Source organism: Balaenoptera ricei, chromosome 5 (genome assembly GCF_028023285.1).
Source record: "Balaenoptera ricei isolate mBalRic1 chromosome 5, mBalRic1.hap2, whole genome shotgun sequence".
Taxonomy (NCBI): domain Eukaryota; kingdom Metazoa; phylum Chordata; class Mammalia; order Artiodactyla; family Balaenopteridae; genus Balaenoptera; species Balaenoptera ricei.
In genome coordinates this window covers 125,196,679-125,221,533 of record NC_082643.1, presented here as the reverse complement: position 1 = coordinate 125,221,533, position 24,855 = coordinate 125,196,679, and positions in this window count along the sequence as shown.

The window sequence follows — 24,855 nt, the reverse complement described above, 5'->3', positions numbered from 1 at the left end:
TTCACACCACCATGCCACCTCTCCCCAACAGGAGGTTTTGTAGCACACACACTCTTGACCTACTTAAAGAACTTTAAGCTCCTGCAGTAAAAAAAAAAAATACATGCATAAATATGGACCAGATGCACAGATCAAATTTAAGGGGAATAGATTATGGACATGGAGCTGTCAACAGGGCCCTCACAATCACATTCTTTCATCCTCCCATGTGGTATCCACCTGCGGTGCATTGTCAGTGGGTTTGCAGTGGGTTCCCACTTTCAAAGCTGGCTTTGTGCCTATGGGGGTTTTTTTTAGCTTTGTTTTCAGCTGTGCCTGTCCATAGAACTAAAAAACATCTTTTAAGATAAATACTTCTCCTTTACAAATTTGTCTATAAAGGAGAATTGTTTTAGTATTACCATTAAAAAGATTTTGGTTGACCTTGTTTTTTTTTTTTTTTAACCATTAACAACATAATAAAAATTATATCAGGACAGCTACAGGAGCCCAATATTTTACTTTTAAAACTACTCTCCCCAATGAAAATGCTTCCTATGAAACATGTACCAAACTCTTCTGTATAGAGCCTCAATTTTTTTTTAATACAGATAAAACAGAACAGAGAAGTAGAGGTATTGAACTACTAAGCAATAACAGCCTGGGTCAATTTCCAGGTTCACCTTGGACAAAAGAACACATGTCCCTTGTACTAATCAAGCATCCTGCCTCTTTCCCATCCAGGAAGGCTGAGAAACAATTCTAACGACATACTCAGCTATTCATGAAAAGATCATAGATGAGAAAGATTCAGAAGAGCTCTTTCAGGTTTAGTGCTTCTCAAAGATGAATTCTGATCTCCCATGTACTCATATAAACAGCTTCATACAACAGAATCTAGGTTCTCTGAAGTTATTAAAACCAGACAATCTTCTCACTGCAACTGACTGGAAATGGGATCATTCCTAAAGGAAGTCAAGTATGTGATAAAAATATTAGAATATCCTACCTCTTCAGTTGCACAGCTAACATTTACTAAAGGGCATGCCAAGACATGTGCTAGGCTCTTTTAGTTACATCACTGCTAGAGACTTAGAACCTGGATCTTATGTAATTTACCAAAAATGAAAGAACAGAAACAAAACAGCCACTCTAAATTCATTGAACAAATTGAAAGATTCCTTGCTTGGTAGTAATCAGTCACTAGGGTCCCTCTATTCTGCCTAAAAAAAAAAAAAATCTAACATCCATCCTCTTCCCTCTATTCCCAACTACTGCAGCCTTACTTCAGGCCCTCAGTACTTCTTGTCTAGGTAATTATAGTAGCCTCATGCTTATTTTTCCTGCCTTCAGACTTGACCCTTCCAATCCAACTTTCCCACAATGATCTTCACATAGCGTAAATCTAATAATATTACAAAAACTTCAGTGGTTCCCATAACCTTGTCAATGAATTTCAAACATGGTACCATAGTTTCTAAGGGACTTTATGAACCACAATGGTGCCTATTTCTCCAGCCTTACTTCCTGGCCCTCCCTAAGCAGACTGGCTCTTTGAGTCAGGACCCAGATGCTAGGATGGGCAGCAAGTATTGTACATGGAGCCAGAGGGCAAGTCCAAGGATTAAAAATGTTAAGGGTCAGACACCCCCAAAAGCACTTCAAAACAAAGCATCTATGATATGGTTAAGGTGCCTATGCACGGAACCTAGGAGATACTGGGAAGTAAAGAAATGAGGTTAAAATAGAGGATACTCAAGTATGCAGAATGAAGCAGTTCTCAAAATCTGATGTAAAACATTGTCACTGTAATTAACAATACTGTATTATACACTGAAATTTTTGTTAAGAGGATAGATCTCACATTAAATGTTCTCACCACAAGAAAATAAAATAAAAATAATAAAATAAAAAATAAAGAGTGGAAAGGCAATAAATCTAAGACAGCGTGGGCTTTTGCCCACCCAAAGCCATGACGGTTCCTTTAACTAAAGTACTCTCTCTCCTTCCTCTTTCTTTCTCCTCACCTGGTTGACTTCAAGACTCATCACATATATCAAAGCCTCTGGGAAAAATTCCCCAAACTCATAGCTGAGTTGCATCACTTGTATGTGCTTCTTAATACTCTGCTTCTCTTTATTTCAATACCCCTTTCCTCCTTGTGGTAATTGTCAATATGACAATTACACAGTAGGTAACCACTACCTTTGGAGAGCATCATAGCATTAGTACAGGTCAGCAAATGACTTCATCTCTGAGCCGTATGTGACATTAGAGTATTGGAATCAACAATATTGGAGGAATATTTCTTTTTAAAAATTCAACAAATACATTACTATTTCTTTACATGCAAGTTGACCATGAAACAATTTGAAGAACCTGATATTAAAACCGATCATTATAAAATCAGGTACTACTTATTACTGCAATCACCTCTTTTCTCCACATACAACCACAGGAACACAAATCTTTCCAAAGATTTTCATGGTGTCCTAAAGTTTATAATTTTAGAGAATGAGACACAATTATCTTCTTTAGGAGTTCTAAGTCCCGAAGTTACCAAGATAGCCTGACAAATCAGCCCTTTTCCTGATGGATGTAAAAAGTTCAACTGGATATTACCCCAGTTCTTTCAAACATAAAAGTAAAGAATCACCTATTATCATCATCCCAATTTGCAACCTTTTAAAATTAACCCCATGATTTTACAAATGTTTGGTTTTACTTTGTCCTCATCACTATACTGTATTTTTTAAATACATAGTGTTTTTGTACTGATTTTAGAGATGAGACTGCAGTTGAAAAAGACTTAGAAACATGTTCAACATTATCCAGCAACTTGGAGGCAAAAACAAACAAACAAACAAAAACCCACTTTAGAAAGCCTCTAAGTTTGAAATTTTTAAGTACAGTTGACCCTTGAAAAACACAAATTTGAATTGCACAGCTCCACTTACACATGGATTTTTTTCAATAGTAATACTACAGTACTACACGATCCAAGGTTGATTGAATCCATGGATGCAGAACAATGATCTGGAGGAACCACTGTGGGACTTGAGCATCTGTGGATTTTGGTATCCAAGGAGGGTCCAGGAACCAATCCCCAGCAGATACAGAGGGACAACTGTAAGGTTTGGGTTTTTTTTTCCTTAATACAAATTTGAAAAAAAAGAAAAAAAAAATAGAATCCTTCCTGTAATTGAACTTGATTGCTTCTATTCTTACCCTCTTCTGAGCTTCACATCCCACCCCCCCTTTACACTGAACTTGGACTCTACTCAAAGAACTAGCATTCCACAGTTAGCCTGGGAACCTGAGATGTTTTCCAACTAGCAGATCAGCGAGTGTAGAGGAGAATATAATAAATGGAATAAAGATTGGTACTCAGGGAAACAGAGTTGCAAGTGTCAAGGAATTGACAGCAAGAAAAGAGAAAATTACATTATATATAACCTGAGACAGTTATCTGAGAGGAGAGGGGTAGAATGGAGTACATATCAATAACTTTTATAAAATTTATAAACGTGTAATATTTACAAGATTTCCCCCCTAAATTTCTAGTCAGTTTTACAGCCCTAAACTCTATCCTCTTACACTTCAAGCCAATAAGACTGTACCTTACTCTCTGAGTACTGTCTAGCTGCCCAGACAATACCCCATACTCTGGATTGTGCACTCAGGAACAACAACCAAAAAAACACATAAAATGTAGATCTCACCCAGTGAATTGCCCTTCTTTCGAGGGAGAATATTCCCTTCAGTGTCAGCTTGCTTTGGGTGACTCTCCAGTGTTTTCAAATAATGAGATTTTTTATTCTTTTATATTTTGTGTAGAGTTTATGATTGTTTTCTGTAGGAGAGTAAGTCTGATACAAGCTACTTTGCCATCACTGGGATTGAAACTCTACTCCACTCTTATTTAAAACACCAAAGAAAATAATTATCAAAACTTCTGCATTGTAAATAAATAGAAACAAAAAATGATGCAGGGAAGAGAACATTTTCCCATCTGCCATCTATAAAATGGGTGAAGCAACCAATATAATCAACATTGCAAGAGATGGGATTAACACTCTAACTACAACTATAATATCTATTTTATTAGAAATCTATAGGGGAACAAGAAAATGGGAAAGATAAAATCATTGACACTGGAGCTAGCTAAATGTCATTTGGAAATCAGCAACATTATTTAATCCTGTTCTACCTTGACTCTCTGAATATTTCCTTATAGGCATAACAAAGCCAGCATTTTTTTTTTAAAGGATTATTATTATTATTTTTTAATTAATTTATTTATTTATGGTTGTGTTGGGTCTTCGTTTCTGTGCGAGGGCTTTCTCTAGTTGTGGCAAGCGGGGGCCACTCTTCATCGCGGTGCGCGGGCCTCTCACTATCGCGGCCTCTCTTGTTGCGGAGCACAGGCTCCAGACGCGCAGGCTCAGTAATTGTGGCTCACGGGCCCAGTTGCTCCGCGGCATATGGGATCCTCCCAGACCAGGGCGCGAACCCGTGTGCCCTGCATTGGCAGGCAGACTCTCAACCGCTGCGCCACCAGGTAAGCCCAAAGCCAGCATTTTATCTTGTGTGAGTGCATGTGTGTGTGCTTCTCACACGTAAGTCTAAAGAGAATACATAATCCATTTTTGTGGTGGAAGGGAATCTATCTTCATTTTGGCTGAAAATTACAGGGGAAACTAAGCTTTTTACTATATCATTGATAAGCATTATATATATTACTGCCAACTATGTGGGAGCAGAAAACTACAGTATTTGAAAAATAACAATGCAAGAATTGAAACCAATAGTAAAGCCAGGGGGAAAAAAAAAAAAAAAAAAAAAAACTTGATAAATGGAGTCGTTTCCAAAGCTAGGAGTATTTAATGCTGAAGAGTAGCCTACCATCTGAAGTTTTGTTTCCATGAAAAACATACATGAACTCATAGAAAATGTGCAAATATTCTAAACTCTTTGGCTCCCCACTCAACACCACAATTGCTACCTCCCAAAAAGGGTCAGGGATATCCATATACCCAAGACATCTGCCTGAGGCAGCAACTTCTGTCACAATGACAATTCCTGAGAGGAATGCTTTTCAACATATAACCTGCATAGGAATCACCAAGATCTTCCTAAAAGGCAGGTTTCTGTTTTGTGAGTCTGAAATGGGGCTCCAGATTTTGCGCTTCTAACACGCTCCCAGGTGGTACTGCTGACCCACAATCCACACTTACAGTAGCAAAAGTCTAAGTCAGAACAGACAATTATTCAATTTCGAACAGCACCAAATGTCCTGCAAGTCTTAAAAGGCCCCAAGACTGTCTTTTTAGTTTTCATTGAAGAAAAACATATAGGAAGAAAAGTTCATAGACAATATGTCTACAACTTGCTAAATTTTCCCAAACTAAACCTAACTATGCAAGAGCCCGCTCGCCGCAACGAAAGATCCCACATGCCTCAGCAAAGATCAGGCCTACCACAACTAAGACCCAACGCAGCCAAAAATGAATAAATAAATAATAAATCTTAAAAAAAAAGTCATCACCAGTATCACAAAATTTCCCTTATCCCCATGCTCCCTCCTCAGTGCCTATTCCTCTCCAAAGTATCACTAGCCTGATTTCTAGTACCATAGATTGGTTTTATCTGTTTTCATACTTTATAAAAGAAATCATCAAGTTTATATTATTTTGTAGCTTATTTCATTCAACATTGTAAGACATCTGTATAGCTGCATATAGTGTACACCATTCATTGTTACTACTACCTAGTAACCCATACTTATCCACTCTACTGTTGATGGACATTGTTTTTTTTTTTTTTTTTCTAATTGTTGCCTGTGACTAGACTGCAATGATATTTTAGCACGTATCTTTTGGTGATCATAGGAATGCATTTTTGCTGGGTATATATCTAAAAGGAAAAGTACCAGTTCATGGGATATGCATACTCTCATATTTAGTAGATACTGCTCAGCAGTTTGTCCCAAATTTATTCTTCATCCTGAAGTGGATGAGATAACCGATTCCCTCAGCAGCACTTGATATTTTCATCATTTTCATTTAGCCACTTTAGTGGTATCCCACCGTGGATTTAGCTTACATCTCCCTATGTTTAATACAACTGAACACCTTTTCATATGTTTAGTGTACATTTTATAGTCTTTTTTGTGAAGCTTTTGCCCCCTCTCCTATTGAGTTGTTGTCTTTTTCTTACTAATTTGTGAGATTTCCTTATATATTATGAGTACAAGCCCTTTGTTAGAAACGTGTACTACAAGAACTGTTTGTCTCTAATCATGTCTTTGAGTAAATAGTTCTTACTTTTATTATACTCTCTTGTACACTATTTTCTTCCATGTTAGGGCTTTTGACTCGTGCCTTAACAATTTTGCCTGCTTCAAAGTCAGAAAGATGTTCACCTATATTTTTTTTCTCTAAATGTTTTCTTGTTTCATCTTCTCCATTTAGATCTGCAGTCCATCTGGAATTAATTTTTGCATATATGGTGTTTGATACATTTTTGCCATGTGGATATCCAACTAAGGCAGCACCGTTTATTGAAAAGATCATCCTTTCCCCACTATACTCCAGTGTTACCTGTGTCATAAACCATTTGACTATATATGTGTAGGCCTGTTTCTTTCTCATTTGGTATGCAATAGGTAATAAAATTATCTCATCCCAACTCAGGTTGGGAAACTGTTCTAGGTAAGAATGGAATGGTAAGCCATTTTTTCTTATTCTTATCTTCTTATTATTAACCCTTTTTACAGTCACTTTACTCTTTCTTTGTAACTTTTTCTTTACAAAAAGGTTTGGCTTAATTAATGTATATTAGTTCAGACTCCTTTAAGTGTTATAAATCTAAGTAGCTTAAGCAAAACGGAAACTTTATTATAAGGAAAATGGTGTCTCACAAAGCCATGGACAAAATTGGGGCTGTGGCTCAGAAAGCCCTCATTACTCTCTGGCCATCTTCTCCTGCCTCTATACTTTACTTTCTTCTCTCTCACACTCTACGAAATATTTTCTCTAGTTATCTGAAGCACATAGCTGAAAATCTGGCCTCAAAACTCTTGAGCTGCAATATTTTAGAGCTTCAGTCATCTGAGGGACTTTCACTTCCTTGGTCTCCCAAATCAGAAAAGGTTACGAATAATATATATTTTTATCCAGCACAGACGTCATCATATAGTAGCTATCATGATGATGATGATGGTGATGATGGTAGTGGTTAGATTATGAGACTATAGCCTCATAATCATTCATGAATCTCAAGGGCCAAATTTAATTGCTGGCACTCAGATGACCAGTATAGGCCCAGGTCCCACCTTCTCACCACACCAGCCATTGATGAGAAAAGACTTTTCACATGATCAGGCTGGGCCCCATTGGTTTAAGAACTGGGCAGGGTGGATCCCAGACATGGTAGATGTCAAGATCTACACCTTGGTGAGTGCTGTGTACTGAATTGTATCCCCCCCCCCAAATCCATGTTAAGGCCCTAACCTCCTATGTGACTGTATCTGGAATCGGGCCATAGGAGGTAATTAAGGTTAAATAAGGTCACTCCAATAAGGGTGTGGCCCTGATCTGATAAGATTAGCAGCTTTATAAGCAGAGGAAAAAAGATCTCTCTCTCTGTCTCCATGCATACACACCACAGAAAGGACATAAGAGGACATAGTGAGAAAGCCGCCAATTGCAAGCCAGGAAGAGAGCTCTCATCAATAAACAAGTCAACCGGAATCTTGATCTTAGACTTCTGGCCTCCAGAACTGTGAAAAATAAATTTGTCATAAAAGCCACCCAGCCTGTGGTATTTTGTTATGGCAGCCTGAGCTAAGACAGTGGGCATGGACAAAAATCAACAAACCTTCCTTGCAGTTCTGTCCAGCACACCTCTACTGTCTAACCCTATTCCAATTTCTAGTCATTGCCACTTCGGCCTGAGCCTGTTGATTTCCTGAGTGACCCTATAAGAGGACCTTGCTGTGATTTAGCCCCCTTCAGCTCAGCCCACTCCACCAGCTCGTGACCCAGGAGCCACTCTGAGAAAATCCATTTTCAGACTTGTTAGTCAACTTGTTAGTCATCGCCAGAGTGCTTTTCTCCCTGAGTCCTGCCATTTGGAGTATCATTAAATCCCTGAGGCCTCTACCGTTTCTCCAGTTTACCATTCTAAGTCTCAGGCCTGCAGCCAACCGGTCCACATCTGCTGGACCGCCTCTGCAAGACCAGTGCAGTTTCTGCATGTAGAGCAGACTCTGCACGAGAACGAGTCATAAAGATGGATCACCAGCTCTCCCATCCAAGGCCAAGGGCTCAGGAGAGGAAGTAGGAAGTCAATCTCCGGACAAGTCAACCATTACAGAACCTGGAAAATGTAAGAGGTCTGGCCTGCCAATAGTTTATAATAGTTTGTTTTTGCCCCTCTTTATGCCCACCTAAGACCCTTAAACTCCTCACTCTTCACATATCTGGAGGCTAATCCCATGTGAGAAACACTTAGAAAAACAAGTGTGACAGCTCTGCTTGAGGCCCAGAAAGAAGGCTCTTTCTGAAAGGGGCCCTTTGGTTGTTTTCCCAGGTAAGATGTATAAGACTTGATCCCTGTTGCCTGAATTCCTTTCTCACCACACCCAAGGTCATTTTAATGAAAATTCCAAAGTCCAAGCCAAGAGGATAGAATTGCTCTTAATCCTTCAGCAGTGCCGTCATTTGATCCCTAGACCCGCTGGGGTGATTATGGTGTGTCTGCAGAGCACAGCTAAGCAGACAGCAGAAGGAAGTGGCCGCAAGTGCAGGAGGCTGGTTTCCTGACCCTTATTTCTGTGTCAGTGGGCTGTTGTTATTCCCAAGACCCAGTGGCCTATAGGCCCCCACCAGCCTTTCTCCCTAACATCTCGAGATAACACTGACTGTCATAGCTCTTCTTCATCTTTCAGAGAAGTCTAAGAAGTCATTGATATTTTCTTAATATTATTTATGTTATTGAGAAGGTTGAATCAGAATATAATTCATTTCCTGGTTTTCTGCTACCCAGGGGAGGCTAAGATTTGTGTGGAACATACACGTATACTTCCCGACACCCTTACAGCTGTGACTTAGCATTTCATTAGAACGTTGAAAAATTGTGTTGTAAAAGGAAATGGAAAATGAAAGAAACAACTTGGGTGCTTTTTAAGAATGTTTAATTTGTTTTTATTTTCTTTCTTACTTCCTGAGTGATGGGGGAATGAAAAGGCTGACGACCAAATGTCTGGGATTTTCTGGGACCTCTCTGTCCCCTGGGCCAGATATGTGTACATTCTCCAGCGCTGCGAGGACTAATCATCAGTCTCGGCCCTTCCTAATGGCCAGACTGAGTGGCAGCCCCCAGCTTCCTGTCACGCTGAACTCTGGAAGCCAACGTGCCGCCAGCCTCCAGCAAACCTGCCAAAGTCATCTGCTTTGTTATTTTCTTACCTCTGAGTTGAAAGGGGTAGATCCTTCCCTACAACCGGCCAAACGGAAGGGAGTTGGGGGAAGCGCTGCTTCAGAGTGTAAAACAGATTCTTTTCTTTTCAAGCCCTGGAGGCAAACATGTGTGTAAAACAGATTCTTTTCTTTTCAAGCCCTGGAGGCAAACGTGTGTAGGCAGTATCCCTCTCACATTAAAAAAAAAAAACAACTTTCCTTCTATTAAAATACTCAAGCTTAAAAAGAGTTTTGGAAACTGCTAAGAAAAGATAAAATCTGAAGCATGATCATTATAAACAATGTCTCTAACTTTCTCATTTTTTTCCACCAAATACAAAAGTATTTAGGGAAGATAAAAGTCAATCTGAGTGTTTTCTCCCAGGAGTGATACCATATTGACAAATATTCCCTAAACTTTTTCTCCTTCCCCACTACCACCCCACCCCCTCATCCCATCCTTCCAGAATTTTCTCCCACAGGTACTGTTCAGCGAGAATGGGGGCAAGGAAAACTAGGCAGTAAGTGGCTGTCACAGCGCCAATGGCCTGGGAGCATGCAGTGGTCGTGCTTTTCCTCATGACTCACTCCACCAAGAGTCCCCCGGACCTTGACACTCAAAAAGCACAGTTAAACATAATAGGAGTTTACTTCAAGCTGCTATTGGTGGTATGATTAAACTTCTTGATTTACTATGAAATATCCATAACTTCCTTAAGGGAAAGTGAGAATTTTTCGATTTTACTTTAATTCTTGCAGAAAAAAAGAAAGAGTTAAAAATATACATACTATTTAGAAGGTCTACCAGGAACACAAAAGATCACTATCCCAGAAGACACTCGATAAATGTCACTGCCTGTGCCCTTGCCTCAATCCACACCTGTGTGTACACAGGGAACAGTGAAGTCACGGCGACCGTTCTCAGATTTTTTCAGGAAAGCCAAGATAATCCTCTCCATATAACTGTTGGCACCATACCTAACCTCCTAAATAAGCCAATAAATGTTTTAACATTCTTTGACAGTTTTCAAATCCTGCATTAACGTATCTGGTCCTCCAATGTGACTCTGTTTTACAGAGAGGGGACCGAGGTTCAAGAAGGTCAGGAAAATAAGGAAAAGGGAGTAGGAACCAGAACCCAGGGCTTCTGATTCGGAATCTTCAGTCAGATGGTAGTCCTACCTCTGTGACCACTCACAGGCCATCTAGCCTTGGGTACATTGGATGATGTATCTGGGTTTGGATTCCTTTATTGCAAAAAGGGTGAGAAGGAAAAGAAAGTTGAGGAGGGTTGAACCAGCTAATGTTTCTCTTAGTTTCTACAGTTCCATAAATCCAAGAGCCTTCCCAGGATACCTGACTGGCGTAGCGTCTTCTTGAGTTTCTTGAGAATAATGAATAATGACTTTTTGCCTCTTCTTTCTGTAAGCAAGAAGTCAGTTGTAGTCCCATAACTTTTGAGATTTCCACCAACTGGCAAATTTCACATCAAATAGGAAGGCTGATGCCCTTCTCAAGATCTTGGCAGACCTGTGTGGCTTATGCCCTATGGTCTACATCAATGTTCCTGCTCCCACTGATATCCAGGCTTTACTGTAACATCCAGCAGCTATTACTTCCATTTTTCCAGTGAAGACTCAGATGTAAGCCACTGTCCCCTCTTCATTCTTCTCCCCACCAGACACTACTCACTGAAAGCACTGGAGTGTCTATCTGGCAGAATTTTAATGAAGCTTAAGTTCAACAAAGATGGTAGCATCACAGCACTTTGAATTAATATCCACTATGACACATCCTCTTCTTACAAGTTCTCTGCCACCCTGGCCCACACAGCATTCTCAGAGACTGGCAGATCTCAGGAACCCCTTTCCAGATGCCTTGCTGCCTAAAACTTCCAGCACCAGCGCCATCAGGAGAGGGGGACCAGAGGGCTGGCCATGTCCATTCAAAGGATGCAACAAGGCAATTTTCTAAATAAAAAGCCACCACCTCCAGTCACTAAGTGCTTCCCTCCCTTGGGGAAGATGGAGCTGTAATCAGCTGTGTTTTTAGGTAACATTTTTTTTCACTTTGCCACACTGACGTCAACTAATGCGGTGGAATGGAAAAAGCACTTAGCCTGCCGCCAAGCCCTGCTTCCGCACCTGGATCTCAGTTTCCTTGTTGAAGAAGAAGGGGCTCAGAAAAGAATGGATTCTGAACTTTTTTATGAGGAGGAGCTTCTTATAAACTCCCATCAACTGAGACAGAGAACAAACTTATGGTTACCAAAGGGGAAAGGGGAAGAGGAATAAATTAGGAGTTTGGAATTTGGGATTAACAGATACATACTACTATCTATGCAATAGATAAACTACAAGGACGTACTGTATAGCACAGGGAACTTTATTCAATATCTTGTAATAACCTATAATGAAAAAGAATCTGAATATATATACATACATATATGTATGTATGTATAACTGAATCACTTTGTTGTACACCTGAAACTAACACAACATTGTAAATCAACTATACTTCCATTTAAAAAAAACAAAACAAAACCTCCCATCAAATTTGAGACTATTAGAGAGGGGAGAGAAAGATGCAGTGCTGGCCAGGGGCTGCAGGTGACAGCACAGCTACTGAGAACAAGGACAGGAGAGTCAGAAGGAGCCCCACCAGCTCAGTGAAAGGAAGCCGGGTACAGTAATGCTCTGGATTGAAGTCTGATAACCTGGCCCTAATCCCAGCTTTTCATTACTCTTAGAATGTTGATCTTAGTCAAATTGCCTAACTTGTTTAGGTCTCGTCTTACTAATCTGTGTAAAAATGTGTAAGTTCTGCTCCATCTGTCTCACAGGGTTTATATGTGATTGAAATGAGGTAATATATGCGGTCATATAAAATGTTATATAAAATATATAACATTTATTATCAGCTGATCCCTCCTACTTTATTGGTTGGTTTGCAACATCAAGGAGCCATCCAGTGTAAACAGTTCATCCAGTGTAGATTTTCTTAACTGGACCACGAATCAATCTTACCAGGATTGTCTTATATCAATTTTATGTCAGTTTTCTAAAAACACAAACATCTTAGAAAATGCAGGTGATCCTATATAACGCCTGTGGGTGATGTCTGATTGCAACTGTCATTTTGTGTTGAAATATTGGCACAGGTACGCTATACCAGCATCATAGAAACTCATGTGAGAAATATATGTTTCTATGAAATACATGTCTCACATGGGATGGTAGAGTTCGAAATACAGTAATCCTCCCTTATTTTTCATTTTCAAAGAACACAAAATTCGGAACATTTTAGTATCAAAATTATTATTATTGTTGTTACTATTATTATGATATTGTAACTATTTTTATTATCATGCTTATCATTTTTATTGTGATATACGGATTATTTTCCTTTCTGGCCATTAACCTAAATGATCTAAAGCCTCATCCTTTAAGATCAAGGGAAGATTTACAAGACATTAATTGTCAAAATTTATTATATTAATTTAGGCTACCAGTTGCATCAGTCAGAAGTTATACAAATTATGTCCATACATATCATAGATTTGGAAGATGAGGAAACAGAAATTAGGTTTGAACACAGAGATTTCAGGAAAAAAATAATGGGATTAGGGTTCAAACCTGAAGATAAATTAAGAAAAAAAATTCTCCACACAACGATTTATTTTCTTCAAGTTCAAAGGAATAGAAATATGTTAAATTACTTACACAGCATTGCAATTTAGCATTATTTGCTTCTCTTTTTAAATATAGATTCTTCAGGCTTTTTACCAGAATTATAAATTTTCTACATGCTTATTCCTACTAAAGATAAATAAAGAGAAAATCTACCCCTGAGAGGTAACCACTTTGTAACCTTGTGAGCTGGAGGATGGGCCCTTGAATACTTAGAGCTTACATCATTCAAAACCATCTTTGAGGAAAATGGCTTCAACCAGTATCATCTCACCCACACTCCCCTTCAGTTACTCTGGATTCGAGAGCTCGCCTGATGGCGTAGGATGGAGTCAAGCACTGCCCTGACGCCGAGGATGGAAGCAGGGCCCACTGTGCTAACTGAAAGCACAGAGGGAGAAAGCTTGGCCCCCTTCTTGGGTGGACCTCTGCTGAAAGAAGTGGTCTCTCACACTGGCACCAAACCCACCCAGGCAGACGCTCACTGCATGAAATATAAATGCAGAGTGAACACAGAATGCAAAATCTCTCAGCTGGGAGAACTGCTGCCCCAGCAGCTCTGAGCAACACTCATGAAGCCTGCTGTGCATTCCAGAAAACCAAAAAGTGAGAGCCCTGATAAATCAGATAACCAGGTTATTAATGAGGCAATTTCCCCTTCCTGCTCACATGCTGTATTTATTTTTTAATATAAATTCTCATCATCTTAAGCAATAATACACTCTCTTCCTGTAACCTTTAAGAACTTGCCAAATGGAGCAGTACAAACATATTACTCACATTTTTTGTGTCTGTTTTTTCAGTTTTTAGCTTACACACAAAAAAATCTTGTAAATACAGTCAGCCTTTTAATTTTTTCTGGTTTTTCTTTGTTTTGCTTTGCTTTTTTTTTTTTTCTCTTTTACAGAAGTAATTTTAACTTCTAGTTTTATAATCAGCTTTTTTTCAGGTTATATAAAGTGGACACTTTCCATGGTATCAGATATTCATTTACTATAGCAATTTTTTAAACAATTTGGGCAGTAGGATTATTTTTTCAACAAAATTGGATGTGGACCCCAGAATATAAAAAATTAGTAAGAGCTTAACCATATTCTAATAACATCATGGCAGTGGCTTATAATCCCACTCAGGAGGTCCCACCCCATCCTTGACTCATACACTGTCCAGGAAAGACAACAGAACCTAGGTAAAAAAAAAAAAAAAAAAAAACCACTTCTGCTGCATCATTTGTAATGAACATATGGCAGTAAATATTGCTTACTGTTCAATTAAGAAACATTCCTGTACATTTTTTAACCTCTTTAGGTAAATTATTCAGATCGCCAGGAGGGAAATCATTAGGCTCAGAATTCCATATTGAGCAAAATCATTAATGACTAAGTGGCCAGGGTCAGGCATGATATGAAAACACTTGCTCTGCCAATCTGTTTCACAGGGGATTCTGAGCTAACGTATTTTTACAGTTTGAGATTCTGGACCTTGTCAGAGAATTCATGTACGCCAAATTGTCATGTAATCATTAAAAAAACAAGGCTTTGGAAGCACTAGGAAATATATAGAGTAATTTTTTGAGATTTTTTTGAGATTTTTCTTTTGTCCGATCAGGGCAATTCATCTTTTTTGAATTACCTGTGCCACCATGCAGAGCAACATTTCCCAATGAAATTGTAACCCAGCACATTTGCTTCATTGGTAGCCTGGCCTTCATCCTGATCATGGTTCCATTTGAAAATAATGATCATCATAAGTGACAATGGGTTTCCTACAGAACATCTTAGTTTAAAGGTCTGAGTAATTGACTACGACCAAGTTACATCAGTACTCCAAATTGTAAAGACAGTGCCATGTTCTAAAGAGACTTTTCTGATAGAATATCTGTACATCTCAGTAGGCTAAAAATTCAGACCATTTCTGCCACAGTAGATGTCAGAGATTGACACGAGTTGATGGAAAAGAACATGGAACCCTTTTGTTTTAATAGACAGTTAACTTGTGGTAGGTAGAATTTGCTGGGCTTCTTTACAATATGACCAAACATGCTGCCCACCTTTTACGGACAGAACCTCTATCATTTGCTTCCCAGGAAAAACAGTTTTGTGTGTGTGTGTGTGTGTGTGTGTGTGTGTGTGTACGTACAGACAAATGCTTTGAGCAATAAATGTTTTATTTCTTCATATCCTTTCTGCCCCTCTTATGGGCAAGGGTTATGTCAGGCTTCAGTTGATATTTACTTCAGTTTCTAATCAAACAAAATACATGTATCCAGAATATTTATATCTACATTAGACTGTAAAAGTGATAAATGCTATCATCCGTGCACTTCATTTTGAGTACAACATCAGCAGAAGTATTCAGTGAACCATTTGTCAAATGAGAAAATCCATGACAGATCAGGGATGTGTTATGAGAAAGTGAAAGGGGAGTGAAGAAATCAAGAGAGTAAACTAGGTGATAGAAATTAGAAAAGGAAAAAGAAATGAAAGCGGATGAAAGTTTGGAAAGCAAGGAAGAAATCAAAATGTTCCTTGGAAGTGTAGACTTGAGCAGAAGTTTAAAGCACAGACACTGAGGTTGATGATGGAAAAATTGCATAACTTTGTCCCAATTTCTTCTTCTATAAGATGCATTCCACCTATACCATAGAGTTAGTCCCAGGGGTAAATGAGGAAATGCAGGTACAGCATTAACCAAAATAAAGTGAAGTAGATGTTCAATACATATTAACTATTAGCATAAGTTAGGGTAATTCACATTAAGAGTGTCATGATCATTTGTATTATTTATAGAACTTACATTACTATTTTAACATAATTTCATCTTTCATCTTCTGAAAATCAATTATTCTAGGTGTCAAATCTTGCCATTCCTCCTTTTTAAAAAAATGTCTAATACTGGTCATAAAGCTATAATATAAAGAATATTAGAAAAAGTTAGTAACAGTCAAATTAGTTCCTAAGATATAATAATGATCTTTAGCTAACTCTTTAAATCAAATTTTTCCTGTATAAATAAAGCTGAGATCAATTTCCTGTTTTTTAATCCACTGCCCAAACATGATTTGGATGTCCCGGGATTCTAAGAAAAACAACTAAGTCTTCCTCCAGAACTTTTGTACTCTTCCCCAACTCCTCTTCTTTTCTTCCCTACATTTTTATTTTCAAAAGATCATTCACAAAATTAAAAATCTCACTTTGCAAAAGCACTCATCTTAGAAGGAGAACAATCTAATCATTCTTTCACAGAGTTACCATCTTTAAATTTCAATTTATATCTGTATTCTAACCTGATTCTTTTTAATAAGTGTTAGCTCTGAGGACAGAAGCTATATTTTCTTCTTTTATATCCATCATAGTAACTATTTCAAACCTGTCCATAGAGCAGATAATCAATACATATGAATAATATGTTAGAAATGAGAAAAGGACGAGAAGCAGAGGTTAATTGCAAAGGTCATCCAATTTTAGATTCCTAATGAGAATTCACTGAGTCTTTTGGATTTCACCTCTTTCACTATGATTGAAATGCCAAGTACAAGCTGAACAGTCTGCTAACAATCTAAAAAGAAAATATATTACCATGATTGTACAGGGAAACTGGAAGCGATTTTCTCTTGGGTTGGAGGTTTAAACAAACAGGAAGCCCTGTTTAGGATTTGTCTTCATCATCTTTCATCACAAGTCAGCCTGACTTCCTGATGAAGAAATGTGGAACTGCTTTCAGATACGAAACCAAAGGGGGCAGAAATGCCAACCCAACAATCTCCAACTTTGAATTCAAAGTGGCTATTTTTGAACAGCCCCTCTCGATCAGACCCCAGCTCTCCAAGTAAAATGTTGTCTCTTAAAGTCTATGAGCAGCGGGCAGAAAATGAGTCTTTGTTAGAATCCAGCCTCATAGTCAAAGAATCTCACTTTATTTCTACCATCAAACACCAAGAAGGGATGAGAAACAAACCATATACTAGAGAATAATGATAATCACAGACCCCTTAAAGTGATTTCTTCTCAGCATTAGTAAAATAGTTTTCCGTAGCTACCTGAAATAATATTATTTATGGAATGAAACATAAAGACTTTATCAAAATCTTATAGTTAGTTCAGGATGGAAAATGAATAATATTTCACAATTTGTCTCTAATCCATATATCTAAAATTTTATTAATTTTACTAACTTTTTGAAGTTAGTAATTCCTTCTTAAACTTAAAATTCATGAAACTATTGATTAAACTGCCATTAGGAAAATAACAAATACATCAGTTTTCAGGGAAAAGTAAAATTTGAGGATTTTTAATTCAAATAAATCTCTACAAAAAGTTCAAGATGAATTGATAATTCTCTTAACATGAAGAAGCTAATGCCAAAATTTGAATTGGAGTTTCCAAGGGATACAAACTACAGAAGAATGACTAGTACTTTATCTAATATAAAGTGGAAAAAATACAAAATCAGGACTCTTATCACTCTAAAAATTATAATGAATTATATCAATTCACACAGTAGATTTTTATCTATTGGGTCTAGATGTACCATTATTTCACTTGATGAATTTGCAAGACCTATTCTCACCGATACTTCCAAATATGACTTATTCCAAGGTTCCATTCTTAAGTATTCTTGAAAACATTAGTTTAATATAAGAAAGGAAGAGCTATTGTAATACAAAAAGGAAAAACAAGAGCATATTCATTAAATATGATTTAAACCAGACTAATAACAATAAACATCTGCAATTTAAATATATCCTGACTCAATTAAATTCTAGAAGTCATTGATTAATGTTGAAGCCCACAAGACAATGCAGGCAGCTACCACATCACAAACATTCCAGATGTTTCTTGAACCCATACTTCTCTCCCCACTTATCAAGCCTGTGACAACTACCATTCAGTGTTTTGTATTGCCTTTCAAAATTGCATCTTTAATATTTATTTTTAAAAAACCAAAGAAGCAAAGGAGAAAGATGCAAATAAACTTCAACAAAGACATATAGTTTGTCTAGATGAAAATAAAATGTGCATGAGAAACATATAAATGAATTTCCTTAGAATGATGCAACCCCTCCAAAAAAAAAATCACAGGAGTCATCACCATGGGTGGTAGGATGCTGAGTTTCCCACAGGAAGCAGCTCAGGTAATTGCTTGTTTGTTTTTGTACTGAGAGGCATTCTATTATGTGCCTACGGGTTTCTTCTAGGAGAAAATCTGCCACATAGCTCATTTTGTTTCAGGCATTTCATAGGCATTTGTCTCCTGTGTTTAGAGGGTCCGTCATCTTAATAAGTGTCCTGTAGAAGAAATGACTAAATGGGAAATACATGTTGTTGGCAAACAAGTTATGTTAGAACATAAGAAAAAAGTCTGCAAATAATGTAAAGATATGAATTCAAAGTAGGAAAAACATAGTCACTTCTGGAATAATACAACAAATCGGAGAAAGGTTAGGTTATCTGGCCAGTTCAGTTGTCTGGAAGGAATTCCCGTGTCGAGGCCACAGTTAGGCAAGCCCGTGAAAGGAAGTATGGGTTAGTTCATCACTACCTCCATCCCCACGGATCCCAGTGAGGTCAGTGTAGGAGTTCTGCAAATAACTCTGGCCCGCATACACTGCACCAGGCACTGTGCTACACAGAGGGGAGATCGTATTCACACATGAACACTCTCGGGTCCCTGCTGTCATGGAATTTAGTCCAGCAGAGAAAACAGACCCATGAATAAATTATTCCAAAGTCAGGGAGGCATAATGACAGTTATTTCCAGGGTGCAGTGGCAACCATGCAAAAGGCGGGCACTTGGTCCAGTATGAAGAAGGGAAAGGCTGTCCCGGAAGGCTTCCAGGAGGAGACAATCCCCAGGCTGGGCTTTGAAGGATGGGCTGGAGATGTGCAGTCAGCAAGATGAAGATGGGCAGAGGAACATTCCAAGTTATGAAAGCGTGAGCAAAGACACATACTTTCAAAAGAGGGTGGGATGTGCAGGCAACTGCTAACCATTTAGTACTACCAGCGTATATAAATGTTAAAATATACCAGAGTATAAGTTTTTAAATATAAGGCTGAAGAGGCTGCAAGGGCCCAGACCTCAGAGAACGTGTGACCCACACTGAGGAGCTTGGATATTATCCAGAGGGTATTGGGAAGCACCTGGAAAACAAAACTCCTCTAGTCCCTTCACTGTCCCTCCCTTGTCACCACACACAGGACCATCGTGAATCTACCACCTCAGAAAGTGGTGGAGGTGGAGGGGGCGAAGAGGTACCAGCTTGTTCTTTGTCTTCCTGCTGCCATCCCTGAATTAACGTTAACTCTGTTCCCTTTGCAGCCTCATTGGATTGAACATAGGGTATTTGGGACACAGAATAAAAAGTGAATGAGCGTCACAAAGAAGCAACATTAGAAGAAATGTTAATTCTAATACAAGGCAAGGGGAAATATAGCCATAGCTAGAAACCAGAGAAATAAAGATTAAGCAGGAGTATAGGAGCAGACACATGTAGAGACATGTATCCAAATGTGCAAGTATGAGATAGTGAATATCCACGAACACATAGATGAACATACAAATCACGGTAAGAGAGTTTGTTCCACACATAAAATATTGTTTTGATGCTTAAATAAGTGATTTCTATACATATTGTAGGAGGTGTAATTACAATGAGATCTATTCCAAAATCTTCACGTGGAAACCAGTCCAACTATTTTATAGGCTATGCTCTATATCCATGTATAAAAAAAAAATTAACCAGAAAAATGAAAACAAATATATTTGGGAAAGTTGAGTGACAGTGTTGATCTGAGAAAAAGAAAAACATAGGAAGAAGAAGGATGACTGAACAAAAAAGAGGAAATACAAACTCCAGCTATAACAGTCAACCATCTTCAGTGAATGTTACAACGTGCTACTCTGGCTACCCCACTAAGGGCCTTAATTGCATCTCATTAAATCCTCAAACAGCCCTACTACTATTTTCCCCATTTTACAAATGAGGAAACTGAGGCTCAGAGAGGTTGAGTAGCAGAGTTGCTAAATGAAAGCCATGCAGGTAATAAACGGCAGAGAACTGAATTGGAATCCAGGGGTCAGAATCCAGGCCCCCCTGAGTGGAAAAGGGTTGCTCTACCAAAGAGAAAAACTCCAGGTAGAAATCATGCACTTATTGAAGCAATCCAACCCCAAATAATAACTCCAAAAAAGGCTTCCCTGAACACATATGTCATGAAAAGAGAAAAAAACTGATTTTAATTCTCTTCAGAATATCTATGTTAAAAAAACAGTTGACATCTGTGCTGTTTTCCACCATGCTCCAAGCATAAATAACTTGTTAATAACAAACCATCCTGGTTTGTAAACGAAAATTCCACAGGGAAAAAACAATTTTGCACGTCTAGAAAGAAGCTATAAACAATACACCTTACTTTATGTACACAGACATATCCTCCCATCTAAAAAAAATAATGACATGCATGCGAGGTCCAGCTACAAAAGAAAGGAATTTGCTTAAATTTATGACAGAGCAAGTGGAAAAATCACTTTGGAGAAGGTCTCTTGACAGTAAAATAAATATCTAATTAGCTTTATCTTTCAATTGGCTAAATAAAGAGAGTAACCAATTACTCTGACCAGGAGTTTATTTATTCAACACTTTTTATTCAGAGCTAATAACCTCGACAGCTTCATGGTTCTGAATGTTAGTCATATTTGAGCAGAGTTCATCCGGCTATTGGTCTGATTTCCCTATAAAAGGACAATGTCCTGAATATTGTTATATTACATGAACTACAGTTTAATTCAAACATGGAATAATGTTGATTTTAAGAAGAAAAGTCCCTAAATCATTATTTTCAAACTCCTGATGTCTATATTAATCCTTTTAATGAATAATACCTTTATTATCATTATTAATACTTGTTGGTGGCTGATGATATCATTAAATGATTAATGCATACTTATATTCCAAACATCTTAAAATTCATTCAAGTCTTTGTCAAATGTCAAATAGGTACAATAGAGGGTGTTTTAGTGATAAATAAGGCATTGAACTGGAAATCAAGGACCTTCCCATGTAGTCAGCTCTTTTTATCTGATAACTCCCATAATCACTGCATAAATATTTAAACAAACTTGTAGGCTAATCTTTCACAATACCTCTCCTATGGGACAACCTTTGTTCTCTTTTCAGTGTATCTTAACCATATTAAGAAACCCAGCCCACATAATAAGACTTCTATTTCTAAAACAGTGGTGAATATGGTGCCTGATATTTTTACTTTTTACTTCTAAATGCAGCTAAGTTCTAAGTGTTCCTGTGGAGAAAGAAAACCCACAACAGGAATTATTTGCTTTTTTTAATTTAAAATGTTACATCTTCAAGTCATACTTTCCACAATGAAAACATGTCCGCTTGTTGACATGGTCTACTCTAGCTGAAATGACACAATCATTTCAACCCCCTGAATTTAAAAGTGAAATGTCTTTTTCTTCTTCCAGAAAAGAAAGAACCACCCTGTGATTAAAACTTCCCACAGTTGCTTTTAAAGTGCTTGAACTTAAAAAATAAAAAGTCCTCCTCTATTTTTATCAGAAATTGCCCTTCCCACACAAACGCTCTGGCTAGCTCTGAGTGGCTGGCGAGTTAAGTACTTTGCCGCAGTAGCCTTCCTCCTATCCCTCCCTCCATTGCCCCACTCCTTCCAGGAGTACAAGTGGGCAGGATTTCCTATCTCGTTCCACTGCCCCCTCCAAACAGTGGTTCCCTTCCCCTCTCCAGCTGTGGCTTCCCTCAAATTGCCGAACTGCACAGAACGTGCTCTTAACCCTGCATTGGTTGCCATAGGAACTTGAGTCTTTAGATGATGTAATGTCTAAACAACAGCACTTCCTCAAATCTTTTCAAACAAGAATATCTCTGAATTGCTTTTGAAGTCACTATGTGTCCACCCAGAAAGACTTTTATTAGAAAGATGCAGACGTAGAGAATGGACTTGAGGACAGGGGGAGGGGGAAGGGTGAGCTGGGATGAAGTGAGAGGGTGGCATGGACACATATACACTACCGAATGTAAAACAGCTAGCTAGTGGGAAGCAGCTGCATAGCTCAGGGAGATCAGCTCGGTGCTTTGTGACCACCTAGAGGGGTGGGATAGGGAGGGTGGGTGGGAGACGCAAGAGGGAGGAGATATGGGGATATATGTATACGTACAGCTGATTCACTTTGTTATACAGCAGAAACTAACACACCATTGTAAAGCAATTATACTCCAATGAAGATGTGGAAAAAAAAAAGACTTTATTAGGCCATTGTCATTATTAAATTATACATTCACCCAATAGTTACTGAGCATCTATATTATGCAAGTCACTTTACTAGGCCCTGCGGGAGAAAACACATGAAATGACAGCATGACTGTCCTCTGGAACTCATAGTCTAGAGGAGGTGATTGCAAACCTACACAGACCTAATATAAGGAAATGCTACCGAAGTACCAAACAGAGGGAAAACAAAAGGCAGAGGGAATGGGAGGGTCAGGAAGAAAGTACGAGTTGTTGACATGGCCAAGGAATGGTTTCATTGATATTTTGAGATTCTGCTAACTGAAATATCAAAAAGCACAAAAAGTACTGAATGAAGTAAACGGAGACCACAATTCCAAACAATTAGAATACAAATTGGCATTCTTCTTTGGGAATAAGGATCGGTTTAACAATACATAAGTGTTTATAGCTCTGGGGGAAATCCCTAAGAAGTATAATAAAGATTTATATACAACAGGTTTTAAACAATATTCATTGACAGACATCAACTATGTGTCCCCAGGGACCTGGATGAGACTGGAACTTCTCTCTAGCTTATTTCCACTCTAACTGTAACAATCTACACTCTCCCTTCCTTTGGCTCACGTTTAATGAAGCCATGATGAGGCCTTCACCATATTCTTACAAAGCTCTGCCACATTCAACCTTCATTCAACAAACATTTGCTGAGTACCCACTAAAGGCAAGGTTCTGGGCTAAGACAAACAAACAGAAACAAAATACAGTCCTTACCTTTAAGGAGCTCACAGTTGGGGGGGGAGGGGCACCTCTAATGAGTGAAATGGGAGAGGCACTGAAGGAGTGGGGAAAGGAACTGTGGACAAACAAGGGAGGGGGCATTTAAATGGAGGAGGGGGAGAGAGAAACAGTCTAGGGAGAACTCACAGGAAGGTCACTTATGAGGAGCATCTAGAAGAATGCTTGCCTTTTTCCTACAGAACAGTAACCAAATTTCTTGGAATGAAGGCAAGAGCCAGAATTTACAGAGTCAAATTAAAAGAGTTAAATATGTTCTGGAAAGGGATTATTTATACTTTATCCTCTAGGCATGAGAAAGAATTTTAAGCTACTGAAGAAGTTTAAACAAAGTGAATGTATGTACATATGTATATTATACATATATGCATACATGTATTAAACAGATGGATATTTATGTTATCTGTATTTAATACTATATTAATGTTATAATTAATGTTGTAATGTTATAATTAATGTTGTATCAATTACATACATATGTAATTACTCTGGTAAATCAGTGCAAGATGGATGGGAGAAATAAAGCTAAAAGCAGGAAGATGAATTAGGATACTACTTCAGTAATTCAAGTAAGAGATGGGGGTACTGGAACTTAGTGAAAATTGGAATTGAGAGAAAGGGATAAAGAAATGCTTCAAATATTTAACCGATAAATCTTGATTACCGATTGCATGTGTGAGGCTTCTTGCTCCCAAGAAGAACTTGGGAGGATCTCCAGGTTTCTGACTTGGAGGCGGGGGTACAGAATTGCCAGTAAAGTATATCCTGAGCATAACAGAGGTAGAATTGTTTGAGGTAAGGAGAAAATAAGTTGATTGAAGCTTGTTAACTATGAGGTACCATGGGTCATTCAGACGGATTCATACAAAAGATACCTGGAAAAATGTATGGCGACATTCTGCTCCCCACACAAAGGTACATGGGGGAAGTAGAGAAAAGAATCCAGATTGATTATGGCTTAGACTAAAAACATTTAACAGAAAGGTAGCTGGAAACTCCCCAAATACTTGGAGATTAAACAACACACTCCTAAATGACACACAGGTCAAAGAAGAAATCTCAAGAAAACTGAAAAATATTTTTAACTAAATGAAAATGAAAACACAACTTATCAAAATTTGTGTAATGCAGTGAAAACAGTGCTTAGAGGGAAATTAAAGAAAATAAGAAAGATCTAAACTTGAAAAACTAAGTTTCCACCTTAGGAAACTAGAAAAAGAAAAGCAAATTAAATCTAAATTAAGCAGAAGAAGAAAAGAAACAACAAAAATTAGAGCTGAAATCAATGAAATTGAAAACAGGAAATCAATAGAGAAAATCAGTGAAACCAAAACCTGGTTCTTCGAAAATATCAATAAAATTGATAAGCCTCTAACCAGAATAACTAAGAAAAAAGAGAGAAAACAACAATTACTAATACAAAAATGAAAGAGGAGACATCATTACAGATCCCATGGATATTATCCCATGGATAATAAAGGGATACTGTGAACAAATCTATGCCTACAAATTTGATAACCTAGATGAAACAGATCAATACCTTGAAAGACACAATCTGCCAAACTCACATTAGAAGAAATAGGCAATCTGACTGTGCCTATATCTATGAAAGAAATTGAATCAATAATTAATAACCTTCCAAAAGAGAAAGTACCA